Source organism: Pelophylax lessonae, assembly GCF_965119305.1.
Source record: "Pelophylax lessonae genome assembly, chromosome: 3".
In the NCBI taxonomy this organism is placed as follows: domain Eukaryota; kingdom Metazoa; phylum Chordata; class Amphibia; order Anura; family Ranidae; genus Pelophylax; species Pelophylax lessonae.
The window spans coordinates 502,296,542-502,306,367 of NC_138770.1; positions in this window are offsets into that span (position 1 = coordinate 502,296,542).

Below are 9,826 nucleotides of genomic sequence, written 5' to 3' on the forward strand. Positions count from 1 at the left end.
GACCCTATTGTTGATGCACTGGAGAAAATGTTTTTGTGAACAGACTGCAGAGAGGAGAAAAGTTATATTTTTGTTCTGTCTCAGATACCAGATAATATTTTATATACAAAGAACCCCAGAGTGCCTAGAATCTAACCTGTGGCACAACAAAAGGGGAATGAGAATTGTTACAGTTTGGTTAGATTGGATGGGATGTGTAACATTGTTGCCACTGTTTGTTGTGAATACACTGTGAAGTCATCAAAAAATGGGCAATTGGTGTTTGATGGGGAAACACCTATAGTTATGATTCTGGTAAGGCTTTAGGGTAGTGGTCTCCAAACTGTGGACCAGGGGCTGGAATTTTATCCGGCCCTTGGGACATAGTTCCTGACACCGACAACAGGACACTATTTCTTCCACTGACATCAATGATGGGGCACTATTTTTTTCCTGCCAACACCAATGATGGGGCACTATTCACCCCACTGACACCAATCAAGGATCACTATACCTCCCTCCAATACCAAAGATGGGACACTATTCTTCCCACTGGCACCGAAGATGGGGCACTATTCCTCCCATTGAAACCAAAGAGGGGACACTGTTTACTCCCACTGACACCAGGACATTGTCTACTCCCGCTGGCCACAGTCTGCCCCCCCCCCTAAAGTTTGAAGAACAGTAAACTGGCCCTTTGAAAGGGTATATATACTAGAAACGTATATCCCCCGCGCCAATGGTTTGAAATAGAAGGTATGCACAGGTATATTTATTTAAATATAATAAATCAAATGGAGCTGCTATAGAAAGGAAAGAAATATGATAAAATATAGCCACAAATGTAGGGGCTAACTATAGCACTTGCTGTAGGTAGGAGGCTAAAAAGGTGCTTATCCAGTGCAGATATTGCATTAAAAATTGGGTAATATTTATAGTAGATAGGCTTTGAATATTATACTACAGGTAATCTCATGAAGTGCTAATAGTGCATAAATAAGTATTATAAAAGCCCTCTAAAGTGTTAAAAAATCATATGAGATGGGTGTAACAATAGCTTTAAATGTAGTGCAAATAATAAATAGCAAAGAGTGGGTACCTCTAAATATGGTGTGTTGTACTTAAAAATACTAAATAAACATACAGATCCTAAAATAAATTAAAATTAAAATATCAATAGAATTCGTAAATAGACAATATAAATCAAAAGCAATGAAAAAGCAAAGTTCATAAGTGCAATTCTTGCTGTGATAAATCAGTGCTCAAAAAAAGTTCATAGGGATCCTCATATAAAACAGTTCATGGGTGACTTGTGGTGCAATTATGCAGATTTCCTTAGGTGAAAAAATAAAGTGCAGGTGCTCTGTGCTCAGTCTCCGAACGGTCACGTGCTGGTACTTGTTGTCCCCGTGGAGGTAATAAAATAACACACTCACCAGATGAAGTGGGTCTTAAATACCTTATAGTTTTAAGACCAGACTCCGCTTGTTTGGCCACCTTGACCAGGATATGTTCCGCTGGGCTTTGTGATGCCCCAATGCTCTCTACTGTCCCCTCCTAGTTGGCCTCCATCCGTGGGTCTTTTGCTGCTGTAGGTCTGCTGGCACCTGTGGTTCCACAAGCCTGTGCTCTTCTCTTGCTGCACTGACTTAGCAGCTATGGGTGTCATCGCCGGCTTCACCTGATGGGTTAATAAACCTCCCTGCTACTTCCTTTACTGGCCCTTTGTTTAGCAAGTTTGAAGACCCCTGCTTTAGAACAATGAGATTTTACTACAGCTCTATGATTACCGTATATACTTGCTGCTGTTTGTGTTTCAAGTATTTATTTCTATGTGCATTGTTTAGTTGTAATTGTACAGTTGAGGAATCAAGTTGTTGGGAGGTCATTTTGAAAACACTAAGGAAACAGGGTATTGAAAAGATTTCGAGACGACTTTAATTGTTTAGAAAAAATACTTGTAAAGGAAGTACCCTACCATTGGAGATCCTTGTTATTGATATATTACTTATTAGGGTTTGATTCCAGCGGGTTAAAAGTGAAATTTACAGCTCATTGAGGATAAAAAAAATGAGGACACCAAATTGGTTAATGTTTTTGAATCACTGAGCTTTTAAGACTATGAAGTTTATACCTATTATATATAATAGGTAAGAGAAGCAAAATGACAAAAGCTGTAACAGAAAATAGAAATGATAAATTAGCACATGTTTAAAACCTAGTAAGAGTATACAGTATACTGTATGTTTATTAAAAATGTTTCAGCACTGTGTGTTGAAAAATAAGAGAATAAAAAAGCAGGAAAATGGAAAATACTATAGGGGCAGAGGAGAGTTATGAACAAGCATTTACATGTATATGCAAATTACAAAACTGAAAGAAAAGCAAATTATGAGGAGTAGGGTAGGGATGATCGAACAGTTCGGGTCGACCATCGGTTCGACCTGAACATTGACTGTTCGAGGTTCGGCCGAATTTAGAACTTTTTGCTGAAAAAGTTTGGAATTCGGCAACCAGAACTGACCAAAATGCAATGGGCCAGGAAATGGGCTTTAAAAGCCTGTGATTGGACCAGAACCATTAGTAAAAGCCAATTGAGGGGGCAGGAGAATGCTAGGAATGTGATTGGAGTGACTAGGGGGTCCAGAGGCCAATTATTAGTGAATACGCCCCCCAGTATATAAGATAGCCTCTGCCAAATTTCTACCATTTTAATACAGGGACATGGAAGAGAGTGGAAGCAGTTCTGTTACTTCTGCTTCAAAGTGTCATTTAGCAACTATTAGTGTGAGGAAAGGGATATCTAGTGTAGTTTGGGTGCTATTTTCCACTTTAGTTAGCTTCAAAAATCAAGTTTCTGTAGGGAAAGTGTTAAGTGCCAGGGTGACCGTAGTGTAGGGTTAACTGACACTGACTGCTATGGCAGGGTGACCGCTATAGAGAAAAGATTGTTTTCTCTTATGTGACTTACAGAGCAGCGATATGGCTTCTCCCCTGTCAGCCTGCTTTTTGCTGCAGGCGTTTATAGGGCTTTTTTGAGGACAAGTTTGGAGTCAGGCATGACATCTGAACTCGTGTATAGGGGTATATATACACACACATGTATGTCTATATACACCTACAAATATATAGGTGTGAAAATAGCAGAACACTATGCTTGCACTAATAAAAAAATTAACACCCATATGGCTCCGCTCCTTTCACACCTCACACTTTGAATGACAATTGCTTGGTCATGCAACACTGAACGCATATGAATTTTTCGTCCTTTTTTTCACACAAATAGAAATTTCTTTTGGTGGTATTTAATCATCTCTGGGTTTTTTATTTTTTACAAAAAAAAAGAAAAAAGACAGAAAATGTTGAAAAAAAAGTTTTTCTTCTTTTCTGCGAGTAAATTTTTAAAATAAATAAATTTTTCTCCTTCACTGATGTGCGCTGATGAGGCGGCACTGATGGGCACTGATAGGCTGCACTGATGGGCACTGATGAGGTGGCACTTATGGGCACTGATGAGGTGGCACTGATGAGGAGGTACTAATATGCCACACTGATGAGCACTGATAGGCGTCACTAATGAGCACTGATAGGTGGCACTGCTGGGCACTGAGAAGTGGCACTGCTGGGCACTGAGAGGTGGCACTGCTGGGCACTGAGAGGTGGCACTGCTGGGCACTGACAGGCGGCACTGATGGGCACTGATAGACGGCACTGATGGGCACTGACGGGTGGCACTGATGGACACTGACGGGTGGCACTGATGAGCACCGATGGGCGGCAATGATGAGAACTGATGGGCAGCACCATCAGTGCCCACACTCAGTGCCCATAGTGCTGCCAGTCAGTGCTCATCAGTGCCTAGATGAGCAGGCACTGATGGGCACTGACTGGCAGCACTATGGGCACTGATTGTGGGCACTGATGGGGGGCACTGAGAGCGGGCACTGTGGGCACTGATGGTGGGTTATAGTGTAACCCATAGTGCTGATAGTGTGTTTTATTTACCTTGTGTAATCAGGGCACTGGTGATCAGTGCCCTGATTACATTCCTCTGTGTCCCCGACGGCTGATGGGCTCTGCTCCTTCCTCACACTGCAGTCTCTGTGTGAGGAAGGAGAGCTGGCGATGAGAGATGATCTCATATGTTTACATATGAGATCATCTCTCATTGCATGGGCCGATCTGTGATTGGCTGTATCCAAGGGACACGGCCGACACAGATTTTCCCTGATACGCGCTCGCGGGAGCGCGCGGGGAGCCTGTCACTGGGAGGCCGTATAAAGACGGCCTCCAGGAAATTCGAGTCCGCGCTGTAGCCGTACTTCGGCTATAGCGCGGATGTGAAGAAGTTAACTGGTAATTGCACGGCCATTCAACACTGTACCCGAATGAAATTTATATAATTGTTCACACAAATAGAGTTTTCTCTGGGGTGGTATTTAATCACCACTGTGTTTTTTTTTTTTTTTTGCAATATAAATGAAAAAGTATAAAACATTTTGAAAAAAGTACAATTGCAGCAAGTCCGCATTGTATGACTCCAGATCAAATTTCTTTACAAACATTCTGCAAGTCTTCTGCAAGTTCTGGTTCAGTTATATTGTGCAATAGCCATCCCACCACAGGAGTCACCGTGGCTGAATTTTCATGCTGTAGACTTGCATCGCACTTGCTGTAGACTCAACACTGCAACTTTGCTCTTGCTAGAGACTTGCAACGCAAATTTGCTACAAATTGGAAAAGTGTCAACTAGAACTTCAACTGCTCTGCAAGTGTACAACTTACAATACAATACAGTGCCTGGGCACACCCTAATCATCCCATGCAGTGTAGATTCCTCCTGCAGCCCAGGCCCTCCCATGCCCCGGGCTACTACGGGGGATGTTTCAAGATGGGGAACAGGGAAAGTGGCCAGTAAGTATGCCTTTTACGGGGGCCCTTCCTTTTCTTAATGAACACAGTAAGGGATGGATACCGATCACTTACTGTGTCCATTTATAATTGAAGCATAATTAACTGTGCTGTTGTGAAGTTGTGAATGAGTGAATTGTGAACAGAAAGTCACTCAGCACAGAGCACTTCATATTCATTACTGTCCAGCGCAGATGAGAAAGGAACTGGGGAATCTGTCCTCAGTACCTTTCTCTGTCTCAAAAGTGAGACATCGGGGGTCTGTTTAGACCCCTGATATTGCACCAAAGCCCCCCAACAGGGCTCCTAAAACATTTTTAAAAAATAATAAAACGTTTTATTGCAAAAACTAAGAAAAAGTAATATTGCAAAAAAAAAAAAAAAAAAGTAAAAATACATTTGTAAAAATAATAAAAAATAAAATAATACATTTAAAACTACTGACGCTGCTTACTGCCCTACTGACACCAACCTCTGTCCTGCTGACACCTCCACTGCTCCACTGACACCATCTACTGTTCCACTGACACCATTCACTGCTCTACTGTCACTGTCCACTGCAATATATATATATACATACACATGTGTGTTTGACTATAGTCAAAGTCTACACTGTCCATGAGCACTGTGTTGCATAAACATACACTGTGGTACCTGCTATTTAGAAATATAGCATTTTACTTTTAGTCATTTTCCCATCTTTACTGATATTGGAGCACACCTTTGATCCTGCATTAAATGCACATGCCCAGATACAAAAATACATAGCCCCAAACATATTACAAATTCACTTTTTATTTTGGGATTGCTACATTTGGCTGCTGTATGTTCAAATGTTGAAGAGAAGATAACCATGAATGATCATCAATTAAAAGAAAAGCCAGTCAATCAATACATATCTGTGTAACTGCTGTACTGTTATTTAGCTAAAATAAATAATAATCTTAAACAACATTCAACTTTGCCTGAATGAGTCAGAGCCATGACGTAAAAAACTCTCATGTATCAATATTTTCAAGCATTAAAAACATTAAACCATGCAACACTGAGACTATTAAAATATAGTATATTTTCATGGTATGTAACCTCTTTAAAATCGTTATTTACATATATTTATTGTAACACGATGACCTTTTGAATGTTGAGGTGCCAGCTGATGTATTCATTTTAAAAATGAATGATTGTAAGAGGTCAGAAAAACTGTGAATGCACAAATATATCATAGTAAATTAAAAGAATATTTAGTTATTTAAGACCTGTCGTTTCTTATTTGAACAGTTTGCTGATATCCCAAACTTTAACAGTCTTCTCACCTTTTGACACATGTCTGAATTCAGCTTTCTATCAAGCTGACAATATAAAATTTTAAAGGTGATAAGTCATTTTATTTTTGGGAAGAAATTATATTTTATCTCTTAAACATACTCTGTTGCTAAAATAAAACTGTGCAATAAAGGGCTCTCTTGCAAAGAGGATATTGCCAATTGGCTTAGAAATGCTAAAAGTGGGGCTTTTCCATGGCTTAATTTATTTTTATTGGTTGCAATAAAGGAATTCTACAAACATACAGTATGTCCAGTGTTTTGTCATTTATGATGCATCGTTATTGAATTAGAAGAAAAATACAAATGTGTATACTAAGTCAATGTGCAAGACCATCAATCAAACTTAGGTTCAGAGGGCTGGTTCAGGTGTCAGGGAATTCCTGTGAGATGGCTTGCATGGAATGTGCATGGCCATGAGCATGTCCACAATCAATGTTAGTGCCAGATGGCTATTTTAAATGATGGCTTATTCGAGTATAAGTGCTTACTGAGCTGCAGCTGTACAGTAAGGTAAAAAAGTATTTGATCCCCTGCTGATTTTATACGTTTGCCCACTGCCCAAGGAATGATCAGTCTATAATTTAAATGGTAGGTTTATTTTAACAGTGAGAGACAGAATACATACCAAAAAATACAGAAACATTCTGTAGAAAAAAATGCACAGGTGATCAAATACAGAATAGCATGCTTGTTATACTCAATGTGGAACTTAAGTGATTAATCCTCTGCATTGTGTAAAAAGGCTCTATGATCCTGTATGCACAGATCCCCCCCCTCCTGCAATGTCACTCTGGACAAGACCAGATAAGACACAGTCAGAGTAGTCCGGCTGCACATGCTCAGTTTGGTCTCTGTTGCTGGAGAGAACATTTCCTATTTGAGCTGAGCTAGTCAGGTCACATAGTATTGACATCACACATGCGGGCATGTATATAGATCCTAAATGACAGCCCAGTCCCTTCCTCCACCTCCGTGCCCAGTAACTAAAAAAGAACACAGTGGGTGGGATGTCACATCCTGATTGACGGATGATCAGCCTCCCATAAAAGCATGAGGACACAGGCTATAGTGGGTTTCAAGAGACAGTGATTCCCATAAACGAGATAACACCACTGTACATGTTTTTGCAGTGTTCTTTTTTGACATCTCAACAGCATCAATTACAGCCTGCAGAAGTGCATATTGAGGTTACATTGTTACATAGTTACATAGTAGGTGAGGTTGAATAAAGACAATAGTCCATCCAGTTCAACCTGTGTAGGTGTGCGTGGCTGTAATCATCTCACATAGCCCTTAATGTCCTGATCCATGAGATGTAAGTCTAAGAGTCTTTTGAAAGCCACCATACTACCCGCAGAAACCACCTCTTGTGGTAGAGAATTCCACAATCTTGTAGCCCTAACAGTAAAGAACCCTCCTCGTTGCCTGAGGTTAAAACGCTTCTCCTCTAATCGCATTGTATGTCCTCGAGTCCTCATGCAATTCCTTCCAATGAACAGTTTTTTTTCTAAGCTGAGATCCCCATTAAGATATTTATAAATTGCTATCATGTCCCCCCTCAGAAGTCTCTTCTCCAGGGAGAATAAATCGAGCGATTGCAGCCGCTCTTCATAGTTAAGGTCCTCCAACCCCCTAATCAGTTTAGTTGCCCTTCTCTGGACTCTCTCCAGCTCCAACACATCTCTCCTGAGGACTGGCGACCAGAACTGGACAGAATACTCCAGATGCGGACGGACCAGAGTTTTATAAAGTGGAAGGATTATAGTCTTATCTCTGGAATACATCCCTTTCTTTATGCATGCTAATATTCTGCTGGCTTTGGCAGCTGCCGCTTGACATTGCATGCTGTTGCCTAATCTATCATCAACCAAGACTCCCAGATCTTTCTCCATTTTTGATTCCCCCAGGGGTTTCCCTCTTAACGTGTATTGTGTTTTTATGTTTTTAGTCCCCAAGTGCAAAACCTTACACTTCTCCACGTTAAACCTCATTTGCCATGTCGTTGCCCACTCCGTTATTTTGTCCAGGTCATTCTGTAGGATATCTGCTTCATGCTGTGTAGTTATTGCCCTGGCCAATTTTGTGTCATCTGCAAAAACTGATAACGAACTACTGATCCCGTCCTCAATGCTGTTTATGAATAAATTGAACAAGGTTGGTCCCAGGAGCCCTGGGGCACCCCGCTTACTACCTCAGACCAGTCTAAGTAAGCGCTGTTTATTAACACCCTTTGGACACGGCCTTTTAGCCAGTTTCGTATCCAAGAGCAAACCCTGCTGTCGATACCTGCAGACCTTATTTTATAAATTAAGCGCTTGTGGGGAACTGTATCAAACGCCTTAGCGAAATCCAAGTACACCACATCCACTGGTCTGCCCCTATCTAGCTCACAGCTCACCTCCTCGTAGAATGTTAAGAGATTGGTTTGACGAGAACGCCAATTTGTAAACCCGTGCTGATTACTGCTGATGATGTTGTTGTCTTTAGCATACTCTACGATATAGTCCCTTATCATCCCCTCCAGAAGTTTACATACTATTGATGTCAAACTGACAGGCCTATCATTTCCCGGGATATGCCTCTGGCCCTTTTTGAATATCGGAATCACGTTAGCCTTCCTCCAATCCCCTGGTACATCTCCTGTCCTAATACTGTCAGCAAAGATCAGGAACAGTGGTCTAGATATAACCTTACTGAGTTCCTTGAGTACTCTCGGATGTACACCATCCGGGCCTGGTGATTTGTTTGTGTTAAGTTTATCCAGCCTTTCCCTGATTTCACCCTCTGTTAGCCATAGTGGCAAGTCCTATGTATTACTACTAGCCATACAGTCATGGTCAGTGTACCCCTCCGTTTCCTGTGTAAATACTGACGAGAAAAAAGCATTCAGCATGGTTGCTTTTTCAGTGTCCTCTGTAACCATCCTCCCATCATTGTTAATTATGTGTGCAATATGCTCTGCCCTAGCTTTTTTGCTGTTGATATATTAAAAGAATTTCTTTGGGTTTTTTTTACTATCCTCTGCTATTTGTCTCTCAAAGTGGATTTTAGCCATCTTGATTTCTTGTTTACTTTTCTTATTTGCCTCCTTGTATTGCTCGAAAGCCGAAACTGTGCCCTCTGATTTATATTTCTTGAAGGCCAATTTTTTTCCCCTAATAAGTTTTTTAACGCTACGGTTTAGCCAGCCAGGTTTGGCTTTGTCTCTTCTAAATTTATTTCCCATAGGAATGCACTGCAAGATGCATTTGCTTAATATGTTCCTAAAGCATTCCCATTTTTCCTCTGTGGTCAGTGATCCCAGGGTTTGGTACCAGTTTACCCTTTCCATCAATGAGTACAATTTTGGAAAGTTTGCCCTTCTGAAGTTTAGGGTTCTTATGTTCCCCACTTGCCTTGTTATATTGTTATTTACTCTAAATGTGATCATCCTGTGATCGCTAGAGCCCAGGTAGTCCTGGACTCCTACCTCCGAGATTATGTCTGGGTCATTAGTGATCAATAGATTCAGGACTGTGTTTTCTCTGGTAGGGGAATCCACCAACTGTGACATGTAGTTGTCCTGCAAGGTTTCCGTGAATAGACGGGCCTTCTGTGAGTGTGCAGTCCCC